Below are 18,476 nucleotides of genomic sequence, written 5' to 3'. Positions count from 1 at the left end.
CGGCGAAGGGGCAAGGAAACTCATATTATCGAAACAAGATGGGCGTCCATCTTTTGTTTCGATAATACGGTCAGGGACGCCCAAATCTCAACATTTAGGTTGACCTTAGAGATGGTTGTTCCTGGTTTTTGGCCATAATTGAAACCAAGGACGCCCATCAAAAAACCACCAAATCCAAGGCATTTGGTCACGGGAGGAGCCAGCATTCGTACTGCACTGGTCTCCCTCACATGCCAGGACACCAACCAGGCACCCTAGGGGGCACTGCAGTGGACTTCACAAATTGCTCCGAGGTGCACAGCTCCCTTACCTTCGGTGCTGAGCCCCCCCCCCCCAAAAAAAAAAACCCACTCCCCACAACTGTACACCACTACCATAGCCCTAAGGAGTGAAGGGGGGCACCTAGATGTGGGTACAGTAGGTTTCTGGTGGGTTTTGGAGGGCTCCCATTTACCACCACAAGTGTAACAGGTGGGGGGGGGGGGGTGGGCCTGGGTCCCCCTGCCTGAAGTGCACTGCACCCACTAACAACTGCTCCAGGGACCTGCATACTGCTGTGATGGAGCTGGGTATGACATTTGAGGCTGGCATAGAGGCTGGAAAAAATGTTTTTTTTAATTTTTGTTTGGGTGAGAGGGGGTTGGTGACCACTGGGGGAGTAAGGGGAGGTCATCCCCGATTCCCTCCGGTGGACATCTGGTCAGTTCGGGCACCTTTTCGAGGCTTGGTCGTGAAAAAGAATGGACCAAGTAAAGTTGGCCAAATGCTTGTCAGGGACGCCTTTCTTATTTCCATTATCGGCTGAGGACGCCCATCTCTTAATCATGCCCCAAGTCCCGCCTTCGGTACGGTGCCGACACGTCCCCGTGACGGAAAGCAGTTGAGGGTGCCCAAAATCGGCTTTTGATTATGCCGATTTGGACGACCCTGGGAGAAGGATGCCCATCTCCCAATTTGTGTCAGAACATGGGCGCCCTTCCCTTTCGAAAATTCCCCTGTTGGTGTCCTGCTTTCATATGGCACAATTTTTTGATACCAGTGTCGACTTGAATTGTAAGTTATTAAGGTTCTTATGGTTTTTGATAACATTACAGATATGAGTCTGCTTGTTTAATAAATTGCAACTGTTGCACTTAGTTCCCCTGATGAAACTTGATTTAGTAAATGAAATTCCTCATCGGGACTTCATTCTTAAGCTAAGAGCTTGCTTTTTTTTGAATTGAGTTGATAAAGTCGATGAAGTTTTGAATTTTGGCATTTTGAGTTTTTGTGCAATGCGTACTGTTTTGTGATCTTGCCAAGTACTTGTAACTTGGATTGGCCACTGTTGGAAACAGAATGCTGGGCTTGATGGACCTTCAGTCTGTCTCAGTATGGCAACGCTTGTATACTTATGTAGGTGTCACCTATATGTGGGTATAGTAGGTTTTTGGTGGGTTTTGGAGGGCTCATATTCTGCACCACAAGCGTACCAGTTAGAGTTATATGGGCCTGGGTCCCCTTCTCAGAGGAGATCTTGGAGGAGTAGCCTTGTGGTTAGTGCAGTGGACTTTGATCCTGGGGAACTGAGTTCAATTCCCACTGCAGCTCCTTGTGACTCTGGGCAAGTCACTTAACCCTCCATTGCCCCTGGTACAAAATAAGTACTTGAATATATGTAAACCACTTTGAATGTAGTTGCAAAAACCTCAGAAAGGTGGTAAATCAAGTCCCATTTCCCTTCTCTACAGTGTATTCCACCGACCACTAGACTACTCCAGAGACCTGCTTGCTAGGACTAGCCATAACATCTGACACTGGTATATACTGTTTCTTTCACAACTTTGGGGGGTCAGTGACCACTGGGGGAGTAAAGGTGTTATGCCTTAATTCCTCCAATAGTGATCTGGTCATCTAGGGCACCTTTTTATGATTTATTCGTGATTGAAACTGGTCCAGACCAAAGTGTCCAACTTTTAGCCCTGGACATTTTTGCTTTGTACCAATATGGCAGAAAAGAGTCCAAGTTGTGGGAACACACAAATCCCGCTTCAACACACTCCCTTGTGATTTGGATGCACTGCAGATGAATTGCATATTCTTTAAAATGTGTTTCGAAAATAGCGATTTGTACATTTCTGTAAGAAAAATGTCCATCTGCCACTCTGTACTGCTTTTTGGCACAAAGCTGCAGATAGACATTGATTAGCTAACAAGCTGCTAATTGGCATTAACCAATTGACAATAATTGATGTTGATTGGTGCTATTTGGCAGTAATTAGCAGTTACTATATCTAGTCAAAATTCAATAAGCAATGCGCACAAAATCCTGAGCACGCAACTGCAAGGGGACATGGACCTGGGAGGAGCATGGACAGGTCAGAGGAGTGTCTAACAGTTATGTGTGCGGGTTATACAATACTACCTACAGTTAGGCATGAATACTTACATCACCCAATTTGCCTGGGATACATACTTGCGTCCAGAGTTGGGCATGTAAGTGTAGACAATTACTGTTATGGAATCCATGCTTAGCATGCAGCATCCCAGCACCCAACCTTTCGAGAAATTTACCAGGACTGTCACTTGTGCAGGTAGCACAGATGCAGTTTCTGCCTCCTAAGTGCAAATACACTTAACACACAGTGAAGTACTTTTCTGTGTGATAACACAGTATGGGAAAGTGCTAAGAACACCCCATGGGTAACCCACAGCCTTTGTACTTATTGCACATTAATTTTTGCATCTAAAGGATAGTAAGAACAAAACTTTACCAGACTTCAGTAAACAAGCCCCTAAGTTTCCACAAATTTCTGCACTTGTTGAATTCAATTTGCCAATTTTACCAGTTTCTTCACAGATGCTAACAAGCCTCTAATTGGGTTTTAAAGATAACATTTTCTAAAAAGTGTTCTTATCTTTATCATCTCAGGAAATAGCATTCTTACAGTGTCAGATCTTTATTAAATTTGTCCTCACTTTCCTAACTCCTCTGAGAGACTCACCATGAGCAGGAAAAGACCCACATTTGGCTCAGTTTTAGTTTTATTACATTTCCCACTTTAAACTATTTTTCTTCCCATTAACAAGTACTCTGGGGATTTTTACTGATTCTTAGGTAGTAGATCACACATGTCTTCCACATTCTCCATTAATCTCCAACGCAAAAGACAGCTTTTAAAAAAATGTTTTAATTCTACTCATTCACCCCTTTCATTGCAAGAAGGCTAATATGCAATAATAGCATGTAACCAGTTTGGGGACACCACATTCGTTATGGTGCCAAAACAGTAGGGACCTCATTCCTACCCTCCTCTACCTAGATTCAGAGATCTCATGGGTTCTGACATCAGCTTTTGTCCCAAAGCAACACAAAAATAGCAGCAGCCATTTACAAACTATTGTATATCCCATGTCTTTTTTGGGAGTCCACAGTCTGTAAGGGAGAAATTACAGGCAACTACCTAATATGGCAGTGCTTGTCCTCAATAAGGTATAATGGTGTATCGTTCTATATCTAAGAATATAAGAACATAAGAATAGCCATACTGAGTCAGACCATAAGTATTGCCACACTGGGAAAGACCAAAGGTCCATCAAGCCCAGTATCCTGTTTCCAACAGTGGCCAATCCAGGTCACAAATACCTGGCAAGATCCCAGAAAAGCATAATACATTTTATGATGCTTATCCCAGAAATAAACAGTGGATTTTCCCAAGTCAATTTAATAATGGTCTATGGACTTTTCCTTTAGGAAGCCTTTCAGACCCTTTTTAAACCCTGCTAAGCTAATTGCTTTTACCACATTCTCTGGCAACGAATTCCATCTAGCCCAGTATCCTGTTTCCAACAGTGGCCAAGCCAGGAAACAAGTACCTGGCAGAAACCTAATTACTAACAACATTTCATGCTAACAATCCTAGGGCAAGCAGTGCCTTCCCCATGTCTATTTCAATAACAGACTACAGAATTTTCCTCCAGGAACTTCTCCAAACCTTTCCGAGAGAGGGAGAGGAGGTCCTAAATCCTGGGATCCCGGAAGATGAAGTGGGAAGCCATAAACCCCAGATCCAGACATGATACCTGCCTGAACTTGAAGTGCTCTGCATGTAGGGAGGAAGGACACTTCCAGAAGGACTGCCCCCAGATGGACTGTTTGTTTTCAGAAACTGACTTGGGCAGCTGGGGGGGAGGGGCAGGAGATAAGAATGTCCTGAGAAGGGGGGGTTGTGGGTGGCAGGGGTAGAAATTGAGGCTCTGGTAGACACAGGAAGTAACCAATCCCTTGTGTCAGGAACCCTGGCCAAGAGACTAATAATTGGAGAAGGAAGTTTAAAAGGAATAATCCAGGTTCACTGTGTCTATGGGAATGTTGAAAGAGAACCTAAATATGAGATAGGGCTATCCTGGGAGAGGAGAACCCTTCTGTTGAAGGTAGCGGTAATAGAGAAACGATCTTTTCCATTGATTTTGGGGAATGGAGGGAATGGAGGAAATCCTGTCCTGGGTGGTGGCAAGAACCAAGGATTATTCCAGATCTGAGGACAAGGACTTGAGTCTGGGAGAAATCTTTCCTTTTGCCAGCCAGGATGTCTTTGGAAGCCCTGGGAAACCAGGAAGAGTAAGAGAGCTGAAAAATGGAAAGGGTTGTTGCCCCCAATGAATGTAGAAGCCCTTAATCAAGACATAATAGATAGGTTCCAACATTTCCCATGAGGACCCAACTCTTAAAACATATTGGGACCAGGTGGTAGATGAGAAAGATGAAGGGGAAGAGTCCACTCTCTACTTTACTTTACTAAACTAAACTATTTTTTTTATACTGAGTAGAAAGGAAAGGGGAGCAAAGAGAGCACAAACAGCTGATGATTCCTAAGGTGTTTAAGAGGACCTTACTAATGCTGGCCCATGACCATCCTTTGGCAGGACATCTAGGGAAACACAGTACCGCCAGCCGCATTATATAGCGATTCTTTTGGCCCAGAATTTACGAGGGGGTGAGGGAGTACTGTAGGTCATCTCCAGAGTGCCAGAATGTCTCTGAGCGGCTCCCTAAGAGAAGCCCCTTAATTCCCTTCCCTGTGTTAGAACAACCCATGGATCGGGTAGGGGTGGATATCGTTGGACCACTGGACTGTAGTATTGCGGGTCACCAATACATACTGGTAATGGTGGATTATGCCACCAGGTATTCCTGGGCCATTCCTCTTAAGAAGACAACAAAGTGATAGCCTAGGAGTTATTGGGGATCTTCTGCCAGGTAGGATTCCTGATGGAGCTGTTAACGGATAAGGGAGCTAATTTCATTTCCACCCTTCTACAAGAGGTATGGCGAATGTTTGGAGTTAAGTATATAAAAAATACAGCTTACCATCCCCAAACAGATGGGTTAATTGAATGGTTTAACCAGAGTTTAATACAAATGGTTAAAAAATGCTTAGGGGAAAACATTAAGGATTGGGATTTCATTCTTCTATATATTTTGTTTGCTTTTAAAGAGGAACCCCAGGGATCATTGGGATTTTTCTCATTTGAGCTGATGTTTAGGAGACAGCCACAAAGTATAATGGAGGTAGTCCAGGAGGCCTGGGTTGGAGTGCACAAGCCAGCCAACTTGAAACTGGACTATGTACTCCAGTTACCAGAGACATTAGGGATGGCAGAAAATGCACTATGACAGGAAAATTAGGCAATGGGAATTTCTACCCCAAGACCAGGTGTTAGTGCTATTACCCACTGCCTCAAACAAGTTACTGGATAAATAAAAAGGACTCTTTTTGATAAAATGTTGAGTAGGTCCAGTGGACTAAGAGATTAGTCAGGAGGGTCAGAGGAGTCAAGTGTTTCATGTTAATTTTCTAATGCCTTGGGTAGACCAAGAAACCTTAGGGGCAGATTGCATAGGGAAGAGAAGGATTTGGGATCTGAACTAAGGGATCTGAAGGCCAAATCCTAAATAAAGATCGGAGAGAACCTAAACCCAAGGCAGAAAGGTCAGGTAGGATGTATTTTCGCCTCTACTGGGTCATACTCACCTGGGGGTGCATAAAACTGTAACCCAACCAGGGAAGGTAGTAAGATAGAAACCGCACCGTCTTACAGAGGCAAAGTAGTGGGAGGTAGTAAAGGAGATGGCGGAGATGCTAGGAGGTTATTGAAGAATCTACAAGTAAATGGTCTAGCGCTATAGTGTTAGCCCCAAAGCCCGATGGCTCTACATGCTTTTGTATTGATTTTAGACAAGTCAATGTGGTCTCCCATTTTGATGTATATCCCATGCCCAGGGTAGAAGACCTTGTAGAGCAATTGGGTGGAAGGGGTTGTGATACATTTCTACTTTGGATGTGACAAAAGGATATTGGCAAATCCTCTTGGACTGAGCATCTAAAGAGAAAATGTCTTTTGCCACCCCGGGGGGTCTGTATCAGTTTTACAGCTCTCCCTTTTGGACTACATGGAGCTCCGGCAACCTTTCAAAGGTATGCCATCAGGGGTATGCTAATGCATATTTGGATGATGTGGTGATACTTTCACATTCATGGGAGAGCCACCTTATGTTTATTGGAGATTTGATATACTGCTCTTCACAACAAATCAAAGCTGTTTACAACAATTAACATGAAGGAAAAAGGAAAAGAATGCCAATATCAGGACAGCAGGGGAAATAATCAGAGTAAGTCAGAAAAGGGAAAAATAGTGAAGGCGGGTAGGGAAACAGAGACAACCAACTACCTACTGGAAGCTGCCACCAAAAAAATTGAAAACCATAGGGTTAGGGAAATGCCTGGGAAAACAGGTGGGCTTTAAGGAGACAGCAAAAATGGGGGAGCGAGAGCCGAGACCTCAGGGTAGTAAATTCCAAAGAAAAGGGGCCAAACAAAAAAAATGCAGAGGCAAGAGTGGAGCAAAGACACAATTGCCATATGCGAGTCTCTGAGGGAGGCCGGTTTAACAGCCAACCCAAAGAAGTGCTCCCTTGGTCCACGGGAAGTCCAGTACTTGGGGCACCAGGTGGGAAACATTTGGGTGAAACCCCTGATCTCAAAAGTAGAAACAATTCAAAACAATCCAATCCCACAGACCAAGAAGCAGTCGAAGGCATTTCTAGGGTTGGTGGGCTATTATTGAAAATTTGTTCCATGGTTTTCAGAGATGACTACCAATCTTACAGATTTGTTGAAAAATTCCTGCCCCAACAACATAATCTGGGATAGACAGGCAGATGCAGTTTATCAGAATCTTAAAGAGGCCCTGTCACAAAACACCTAGACGCGGCCACTTAGAGGGTCTATCCCCAGCACAGCTTAGGCCCGCCTGCACCTGTTGTTTGTGCTCTACACTAGCACTCCCCCTCTCACTGACTTGGTCACAACTGCCTCTGGATGAGTCTCCTGCTCTCAAATTATCCCCAGTGATTTCTAGGTTACTGGAGGCTACACTCCCAGTGGTCCCAAAGTTCCCAGAAAACACTCACAGACCCAACACACAAACCACCAGGATTCTTTATTAGTCCAGACAAGCAGGGCAAACAAACAATTATGTTTATTCTCATAAAAATATTGAACAGTGGAACAGACAAAATGCAATCAGCAAACAATAACAGATTGAAATATGGATCAATTTAAAACTAACTAAACCTTTGTTTACTTTCTGAAAAGTACCTGGGGAGATCAGGAAATATGCTGCTCACAGATTATCAGATATAACTGGTCACAGGACCTCAGCAAAGAGATCTCTCTCTCTCTCTCTCTCTTCCCCTGGGCTAAGACTGGGGAAAAAGCCAATAAAATCCAAATGAAATTGAGCTCCTGGGCCAATCAGAGCCCAGAACAAGAAGTTTGAAAAAGTATACTGCTCACAGCACTGTAGATCACTTCCTCATTGAGTGAAACTAAGGAGGGAGCATTCACTTTTCTATAACAGCTTTAATGTAAAACATGTACCACCTGCTGACCGCTAGAAGAAATACATTTCAGGAAATAATAAAGGCAGTTTTACAGGCTTAAAAAAACCCACTGTTCTGTCAAAGGCCCTATGTACAGAACCTGTACTTAAGAACATTGATTTCAGGCAAGAGTTCACCTTGCAAACAGTTGCTTCAGGACTAGGTCTGGGGGCAGTTCTTAGACAGCGGGCTGGGGAAGATGAACACCCAGTGATGTATTTAAGTCCCCAAGGGTGATGAACCTGAGGAGTTGGAGATGGTTCTCTCCCCTGCCTGAGAGGCCTTGCTGGTGGAGGAGTGCCTGTTGGTAGATTCTGGAGGAGGACTGTGGATTGCCTTTTGGTAGATTCTGGTGGAGGAACATGGACTAGTCTGTGTTTGGATTTTTGCTAAGGGATTGTGGACTTACCTTTGCTTTGGATTATTGCCTTTGTCTTGGATTGTTACTTTTGTTTTGTTCAGGACTATTCCCAAAAGGATCATGGACTTACTAATTTTACTGGATGATCCTTGTGAAATGGAATTGAACCCGGGAGAGAAAGATCTTAAGGATACTTGGCCAACACCTTTGGGTGAGCGGTGGTGTGAGAAGAATACTCATCTAATACCTTTGTGTGGGCAGTGATGTGACATTCACGCAGTCAAAAAAATTAATTGTCTGACAAGTCCTGCCTCTAGTGAAACCATGTTGCCTCGGGTCCTGTAATCCACTGGATTCCAAAAGCTTTACTATTCTCTGTTTTAAAAGCATTCCCATTAATTTATTACCACAGAAGTCAGACTTACCTGCCTGTAGATCCCAACCTCTCCCTTACTTCTGCTTTTGTGGAGAGGTTGGGATCATCCCCTTCAATTTACTTAATACCAGTAATTGATAGAAAGCAGAAAAAATAACATTGTCAAGTTGTTTTTGCATAGAAAGATTTTCATCTAAAAACACTCCTAAACTTCGAACAAAAGTCTAGACATTCAGTTTCACCCCACAGTATTCTAACATTGTAGGTAAACATGGATCCAAATTTCTACCAACATACATAATCTCTGTTTTTACAGATTCAGAGACAATTTATGCTGAGACCTTTCTATCAATTACTGGTATTAAGTAAATTGATGGGGATGATCCCGCTGTTGGACTTTAGGATGATCGTGCAGTGCCTGGTTCTAGTGAAACTGATTACTGTAATTAATTGTATTTAGGGATATCATCTGCTTTCTAAATGCTGCTGAGACTGTACAACAGGGGTTTTCAACCCAGTCCTCAGGACACACCTAGCCAGTCAGGTTTTTAAGATGCAAATTTATCTCATGCATATTTGTTTTAGCCAGGATTTTACTGTATCTGTAGGACTGGATTAAGAACCCTTGCACTAGCTAGGACAACGATTCTCATCCTTTCTGAAGTTAGGACACAACAGATGGATGATGCTCATGTATGTGATACGCTGTGTACATGATCCTCAGGTTCCTTTGGTTTGACACAGTATAACAGTTAAATGTAAACATGGTCTGCATCCACAAAAATCCAACTTCTCTCCAACAAGGGCAGATCATAATATACAAAAAGATATTCTGATTCTCATGTCATCTGAGTAATAGCAATATAAATCTCTCGAATACCAGTGACATTGTGAAATACAAAACCTGAATAAAATTGAAACTCAAAACACATTTAACAAATATGTCATATAATTCAAACAGCAAGAACTCTACCTTCTACTCCTTGGAGAATTCAGCGTGAAATAAAAATTGTGTGTAAAAATTGGAGAAATGCTGGGCACATTTAAAAATTCTACATTATTTGTAACTAGTAAAAAAGGCCCGTTTCCAAAACCAATGAAACGGGCGCTAGCATGTAGTTTTTTTGTGTGTGTGTGTGTGTGTGTGAGGGTGGGGTGTGTGTGCAGGTTGTTGATGTGTGTGCAGGTTGTTGATGTGTATCTTTTTTTTTTTTTGTTTTTTTGCTTGGGGGGTTGGGGGATGTGCTGTGCTATGCTGGCAAAGTGGGATGGATTGGTGTGTGGCTTTGAGGGTGTGTGTCTGTTGTATTGTGTGTGTGTGGTTTTGTCTGTCAAGGAGGTTTGTGGAGGGGGGTCTTTCTGTTGGTGAAATGTAAATGTGGTTGTAGGGGGGTCAGCCTTTGCTGAGTGATGGATTGTTTTTTCCGTTTTTTTTTTTTGTGTTGTGCTGAGGCAGCAGTGTTGTTTTAGATGGGTGGAAGGTAGAGGAGCACGTTCTTGGTCTGTCGGTATTTTTTGGCCGTTTCAGGGCTGCTGTAGGGGAACACTGGAAGAGAAATGTGCTGTGGGAAGCAGCGCCGTCTTTTTCCGTTGGGCTGGGGTTCTGGGCATCCTGGAGGTGGGAGACGGCTTGCCTGAGGACGGGGATGGTTGTTTTAAGTTGGCGGAAGGGAGAGAAGCACGGTCTCGGGCCATCGGGTGGTGATCCGGTATGCTCGGTCCATTTCAGGCCGGCTGCAGGGGAATGCTGGAACATGCGCTGCGGGAAGCTGCGCCGTCTTTTTCCGGGTGCTTGGGGAATCCCCGAGGTGGGAGACGGCTTGCCTGAGGCTGGGGATGGTTGGGCACGGCCGCTTTGGCAAAAGGGGAAGAGGAAGGGGGTGGGGAGTTACCTGTAGCTGTGTGAGAAAACGGGTATTCTTTGTTTTGTATTATTAGTTTGTATTTCTGTTGAAGAAAGAGTGGATGCCTTTTGAATGATGGAGGTGGTGCGTCGGTGTGCGGTTGTTTCGTTAGTTTGGCAGCCAGTCTCCAGCGATTCCTAGGCAGGGAAGGGAGCGTGTTTCCCTACTCCTCCCCCTTCCTTGGTCGCTGTTTGCTGTTGGCTGGGTCGCGGGTAATCCTTCCAGCTGGGCCGCAGCTTGTCCTGTTCGCCCATGTCCCAGATGGTGACGGGCACGTTGTTTTCCGGCTCCTCTGACTCCATGTCAAGCGATCCCAAATATAGTCTTTGCTATGGGCCCTCTGGCACTCTTCAGTACTGGCATTAGGCATTTAAAAATTTCTCCCCCCCCGGTCTATTTTTGCACATACCCACAGCAGGAATATTCTTCTCTCGTTCCAGCGGTGGTTCTGTGCTCTCCATGCTGCACAGATAATGAGCCATTCTGCTGGGGAATGCTCCTCCCTTATTGTCACGTAGTTTCCTCTGATTGGTTTGTCTTACGTTGCCTAGTGTTGCCTGGGAACGGTGTTGTGATGGTCCTTTGTGTTTCAGAATGTTGAGGGTGTTTTTTCTGATTGGTCCGTCATGCGAGGGCGGGGCAGAGAGACATGGTCAGTGTTGTGGCTTCACCACCATGAATCCATGAACCCTTCAGGGAGTGACTGAGTGACTTCAGAACGTTGTCTTCAGAACGTTGAGGGTGAGTTTTATTATAGTAGATTTTTTGTGTAGAATTTTCCCAGTCATAAGGCCTCAGCATTCCTCCAGCTTCGTTCTTCCCCAGTAATAATCAATCTCCAGGCTCTACCCTCTCTGGCTCTTTCCCACCCCAACTTAGCTTGGACCCCTTCCCTTCCCCCCCTCTTAGCCCCCAACTCCTACCTCTCTACATATTCTCTCTCTCCTTGCCCCCGCCCAACCTTACTGTGTCTTTCTCCTGGATCATTTATGTGGCATAATAAGAAGCAAGCAGTTGTACATCAGACCATTTCCTCCTCCTCTATCAGCCTGGGCCCACAGCTTATTTGAACTATGCAGACTGTACAGCCATGTAGTTCAAGTAAGCAGTTGAACTGAGGCCAGCAGAAGGAGGAACTGATCAGAAGTGCAACCACTTGTTTCTTGCTTATGCTACATGAACCAGGAGGGCAGGTTAAGTGTGTGTGTGGGTGGAGGTTGTATATGCAATCAGTGGGTGTGCTGCAAGGGGAGGGGATCAGAAACGTAATAACTTTTCTTCCTTATGTTCCATGTGCAGAATTCTGTGCAAATTCTTCATTGCACTGTAGTGCAAATTTCCCCCCAGGAGTAACCTAAATATTACACTGGGCACTAAACCACCAACTCACATAGGTGCCCAGTATAAGAGGCTTAGGGAGGCTAAGCCTCCCCAGCCCAACTGCTGCTCCCACCCCGCGAGCTGCAGGCTTCCTGCTCCCCAGCCAGGTAGCAACGCCAATCATCTCCCGTCTGCCCTCAGCTGCCTGCATAGCTCTGCCCTCATATTTCCTATTTCCGCGAGGGCAGAACCATGAGTCCGGGCCTGGTCACTGTGTTGCGTGTGAGGGCGCGAGCCGTTGAGGAAAGGTTGTATCCGGTTGAAAATTGTTGCGAGACGTTGAAGGAAGGTTCCATCTGGTTCAAGGTGCACCAGACACAGCGGAGAGAGAAGAGGAAAGGTCGGCTCGGAGACAGAGACGAGATGCGGCCGGGGGATGGGGGAGCGATGCAGAGCCGAGATGACAGACAGGACAGAGGGAAGATGATGATGCAGGGCAACAGGGGCTTCAAGATGGATCAGCAAAACCAAGGAAGTAGCACCAGCAACACCAACAACACCAGGAGCAGGAGGAGATGGAGCCATAGGCGGTCGGTGGCCCAACTGTTTGGGGAGGCTAAAGGGGGCGGGGTTAGGGGTGGGGCCATGGGTGGAGCTTAAATCCATAATTGTCTGATAACACACAGAAAAAATAAATAAATAAAAATAAAAGTCACAATTAATACCTTTTATTAAATTTAGATATTAGCTATGTATCATATGTCAAAGAATAAAGTGGTTGCTCAAAGCATATACTAACCACAATCGCTCAACTGCAAAACACTTTGTGCAACTTTGTGCAAAAACACACTCAGAATCTTACTGTACCATAAATATTACACTGGGCAGAACCTAATACACCAATATACCACCCATACGGAAAATGCAGACCATCAACAATATGAAACAAGGAATCATAATATCACAATTCTCATGTAGAGCCACAAAACACCCTAATTCATGTTTAATGTGGGATAAAATGCCATAAATAAGTAAAAAATATAAATTTTTAATGTTGAGCACCTGATTCTCAAAGTGGACATATTCCAAACACTATAATGAAAATAAAATGATCTTTCTACCTTTGTTGTCTGGTGACTGTTTTTCTGATCATGCTGGCCAAGTATCCGATTCTGCTGCTATCTGTCCTCTTAACTCCGTTTCCAGGGCTTCCTTTCCATTTATTTCTTTACTTTCCGCCTTTCTTCTTCATTTCTTGCCTTACATCCGTAAGTAAAAGCTGGGTCCTCTGCAGACTTGACTGTCCAGTGGATCCAGCTTCTGCCTATTTTCTCCATCGATGTGCAGGTTTTCTCCCTTTCCCCTCATCTTATCTCCTTCCTCTCTCTTCCCTCCCCTCCAACCATGCCCAGCATTTTTTCTCTCTCCCTTCCCCTCCATCCATGTGCATCTCCTTCCTCTGTCTTCCCTCTTCTCCATGCATGTCCAGAATTTCTCCCCTTCATTCATGTGCATCTCCTTCCTGTCTTCCCTTCCCTCCTTCCATGTCCAGCAACCCTCCTCTCTCTCCCCTGTCCTCCATCCATCCAAGTCCACCAACCCTCTTCTCCCCTATAGCCACCCATGTCCAGCAACCCTCCTCTCTCTCCCCTGCCTCCCCTCCATCCACCCAAGTCCAGCAACCCTCCTCTCCCCTCTAGCCACCCACCCATGTCCAGCAATCCTCCTCTCTCCCCTGCCATCCCCTCTATCCACCCACCCATTCCAGCAACCCTCCTCTCCCTTGCCATCCCCTCTATCCACTCACCCATGTCCAGCAACCCTCCTCTCTCCCCTGCCATCCCCTCTATCCACCCACCCATTCCAGCAACCCTCCTCTCCCCTGCCCTCCATGCACATCCAGCAATTCCCTTCTGTCCCCTGCCCCCCTCCATCCATACCCAGCCTGATTCTCCTCTCCCCTGCCTCCATCCATCTGGGCCAGCGGCGCCCTGGGTCTCCCCTTTCCCTCCCCTTGCTTACTATCTGCCCCACGCCATCTTTAATTTACCTCCGCTCCGTCCCCAGCGTCGACTCGGCCGCATCATTTCAAAACCCGCCCTGCTGCCCGTCTCTATTCTCCCCTCACTCCCTTTGCGACGTGATTCGTGCCGCCACAGAGTCCCGTCTTCTGACATCATTTCCTCGAGGGCGGGACTCTGTCTGCAGAACGAATCATGTCGCAAAGGGAGCGAGGGGAGAATAGAGATGGGCAGCAGGGCAGGTTTTGAAATGATGCAGCCAACGCTGGGGACGGAGCGGAGGTAAATTAAAGATGGCGCGGGGCGTTTGGTCTGATCGGCTTTAAGTTCTTAAAACTGCACATGGAGGAAGAAAATAGGCAGAAGCTGGATCCACTGGACAGTCAAGTCTGTGGAGGACCCAGCTTTTACTTACGGATGTAGGGCAAGAAATGAAGAAGAAAGGCGGAAAGTAAAGAAATAAATGGAAAGGAAGTCCTGAAAATGGCGTTAAGAGGACAGATAGCAGCAGAATCGGATACTGGGCCAGAATGATCAGAAAAACAAAGTCACCAGACAACAAAGGTAGAAAATATTATTTTATTTTCATTATAGTGTTTGGAATATGTCCACTTTGAGAATTAGGTGCTCAACATTAAAAGTTTATATTTATTTACTTATTTATGGCATTTTATCCCACATTAAACATGAATTAGGGTGTTTTGTGCTCTACACGTATCATGATATTATGATCGCTTGTTTCATATTGTTGAAGGTCTGCATTTTCCGTATGGGTGGTATATTGGTGTATTAGGTACTGCCCAGTGTAATATTTATGGTACAGTAAGGTTCTGAGTGTGTTTTTGTACAAAGTTGTGCATAGTGTTTTGCAGTTTAGCAATTGTGGTTAGTATATGCTTTGAGCAACCACTTTATTCTTTGACATATGATACATATCTAATATCTAAATTTAGTAAAAGGTATTGTGACTTATTTTTATTTATTTATTTTTTCTATGTGTTATCAGACAATTATGGATTTAAGCTCCACCTCCACCTCCAACCCCGCCCCAACCCCACCCCCTTTAGCCTCCCCAAACAGTTGGGCCACCGACTGCCTATGCCAACACACTTACTACAGATAAAATACAATGTGTGACTGCTACAGATCTCTACTGAGAAACTACATGCAAACAAAATAGTACACCAGAGTCACACAAAACACAGACAGACCCTCCCCAAATATAGAACAAAGGATCACAAATTAAGAAATAAGAAGACAAAAATTGAACTGGGAACCTCAAGAAGTTAAACTCGCAATGTAGGACTACACTGAAGAAAACAGACATGCATTTCCTTTTGTACTGAACACAATATATAGAAATCTGTGATGCACATTTCCCAGCGCTAACATATTTCAGTTAATAAATTAAAAATGAAACACTTTTTCTACCTTTGTTGTCTGGATGTTTTATTTTTCCATTATTAGTCCCAGTTTCTCTTTTCTGCTTTCTTGTCTTCTGCTAATTCTATTTTCACTGGCTGCTGTCTATTTGTTATTTTTACTTTCTTCTTCACTCTTATTCTATTCCCTCACACTTGTCTTTGACACATTAATCTTTCCCTTAAGGTTCTTTCCTCCCTTTTTTCTTTTCTGCTGCTCTGTTCACTCAAATTTTACCATCTCACTCTACTCCTTTTCACTTTATATCAACCTATCAACTTTCCATCTGATTCTCTCACCCCCAGCTCTCCCATTTCCCAGCCTCCTATTCCCTTTCACATACCCCCATTACCAAATTTCCGCCCTCTGTAATCACCATCTTCCTCTCCTACATGGTTCCACCATTCCTAGTTTTTCCCCTTTCTATCCCTCACTCTACCCTTGTAGCCCAGCATCTCCTCCTTCTCTTCTTTTTCCTCTTGAAACCTGACATCTCTCTGCTTCTTCCTCTCCACCCACAGCATCTTCCTGTCCCATCTCTCCCTTGCTTCCTCCCTCCCAGCTATGTCCACCATCATTCTCTCTCTCCCTAGGAGTAGCCTAGTGGTTAGTGCAGTCGACTTTGATCCTGGGGAACTGAGTTCGATTCCCACTGCATCTCCTTGTGACTCTGGGCAAGTCACTTAACCCTCCATTGCCCCTGGTACAAGATAAGTACCTGAATATATGTAAACCGCTTTGAATGTAGTTGCAAAAACCTCAGAAAGGCAGTATATCAAGTCCCATTTCCATTTCCCTTTCCCCAACTTCTCTCCCTCCCACCACCACCATCTCTCCCTTCCCCCAGCCTTCTGATCACTGACATCTCTCCCTCCCTTCTGCCCCTTTCCTGAGTCTGACATCTCTCCCTCCCTTCCACCCTCATCCCCAAGGTCCCATTGTCCAGCATCCCCTCCCTTCCAACCCCAGTCCAACATATTTCCCTTCCACGAGTCCAACATCTTTTCTTCCCTGCATCCTGTTGACAACATCTCTTCTCCTGCCTGTTGCCCAGCATGACACTCTCTCACTCTGCCCTCCCCCAAGTCCCATTGTCCAGAATCCCTCCATCCCTCCCTTTCACCCTGTCCAACATCTCTCTCTCCCTCCCTCCCACAATCCAACATCTCTCCTTCCATACCTCCTGTTCTCAACATGTCTTCTTCTTCCTTCTGCCTAACAGGACATTATCTCTCTACAGCCTCCTCATGTTCTGACATCTCTTCCTTTCCCCTCCCCCCCCCTTTGTTGTAGTTTAGGCTGGTCTCTGTGTATTGTTTGGAAATGATCAATCAAAACCTGTTACGTATTTCCCCTCCCCCCATTCTTTTTAATCTATTTATTGTGACAGTGTGTAGATGTGGCTGCATTTGTATGTGAATAACAGAGACTGCATGTGAGGTGGCGGAGTGGAAGAGGGGGGAGCAGGGCATGCTTGGACATAGCTGGGAGTAGAGAAACACTGGGAGGATAACAAGCTGGTGGCAGTAAGAAGAAAGCAGAGAGCAACAAGTGCAACAAAGTGCTACATATACAGTACGTGTTGCCTCTTGCGTCTTCTCTCTGCTCACCACTCAGCGCTCTTCTGCCAGTAATGCTGCTCCCGAAAGAGTGCCGCCTGAGGCCTTCACCTCAGTTGCCTCATTATAGGACCGCCCGTGCCTCCAGGGCATAAATGCACAAGAGGCAAAATCTCTTTCAATTGAAAGAAACTTTGGAATGAGGAGACATAGGAGAAAGGTGAAAGAGAACAGATTCATGAGTAACCACAGAAAGGGTAGTGAAATTGTGAGATGGCCTCCAGATGGTGGAGATGAAAACTGTATCCAAATTTAAGAAGCTTTGAACAAGCATATAAGATCTCAAAGGAGAGGAAGGGATAGTAGATTCAATGGATGGGCAAATTGGATAGGACATACGATCTTTATCTGCCTTCATTTTCTATGTTTCTAAATAGGGTATAGCCAGTTATAATGACATCCCATTCATGACACTCATTCATGTTTTTGTAATGGCCCTAATGTCCAAGACCATTTCCACCATCAGGTCTTTCAGATTTGGATTTTTATTATCTAAACTGTGAGCATTTGTGGTCATAACCTTCCATCATTTTTGGATAGTTTACTTGTAGTTTGTCTGGTTTTTATTCTGGTCCCCTCTTCACCTTGTTACTGCTAAGAATTTTAATATCATATCTCTTATTATCTTTTTCATTGCTGTGATACTTTTGCTAGGCATGACATCCTATGCTTGGATTCTTCCATTTGCTACCCCTTTCTTCTAGTTTAAATGCCTGTCTATTTATTGAATATCCTGGCCTAATTCTGCCCACTATATATGGCATCAAATATAAAAAATATTAAGAGGTGTATTAGAAAAATTTTAAAGAAAATGATTTAAAAATTAAACAAATTCCAAATATGAGAAGCACTTTATTAAAATGTGGTTATAAAAATATGGGAGTTTTTTTTTTTATTGACCATTGAATAAGAACTGACCCACATAGAGGCAGCAAGTCATCAATTTTTGGCTGCTCATGAGGTCTCTGAGGTATTTTTCTTCCTTATTTATAATAGTTTCAATTCTTTCACTGAGTGCATTGTATGATTGTAAGTCTCTTTCTATCTCATAGTTGCTATTTGTTCTGGATGGATAATAACATCAGTTTTAGAATCCTTTCTTTCTTCTCTGATTTCGCTAACAATTGGCTTATGTTCCTGCTAGCTGAGAATCCCAAGATGCAAGTTAGCTTTTTCTCTGTCCGTTGAATTGTGATTCCAAGTTGGTTCCGCTAATAATGAAGTCCTCTCAACAGCCTGTTCTGAACTCTTCTGACATTGCCTGAGGGATTTCGGTTTACTGGGTGTCACTCTTTTCCACTTCACATTCTCTTCTTGGAGCATTATCATTTCCCAAGGCAGAGAAGGCATTTTGCAGGGGTATCCTTAGGGGAGTGGTGTTTCTGTGTAACAGGTCATACCCGCCCAGAGACTACAGTAATCCATGTATTCCTGAGTTGCTTGATTCTTGTAGGAGTAGGGGTGGCTTGTCTTCATGGTGAATCCTGGCAGGCCCTTTTTTATAGTAGTTAATACTTCCCTCATTTGAG

Source organism: Microcaecilia unicolor, chromosome 8 (assembly GCF_901765095.1).
Source record: "Microcaecilia unicolor chromosome 8, aMicUni1.1, whole genome shotgun sequence".
Classification (NCBI taxonomy): Eukaryota; Metazoa; Chordata; class Amphibia; order Gymnophiona; family Siphonopidae; genus Microcaecilia; species Microcaecilia unicolor.
This window is presented reverse-complemented; position numbering follows the sequence as displayed.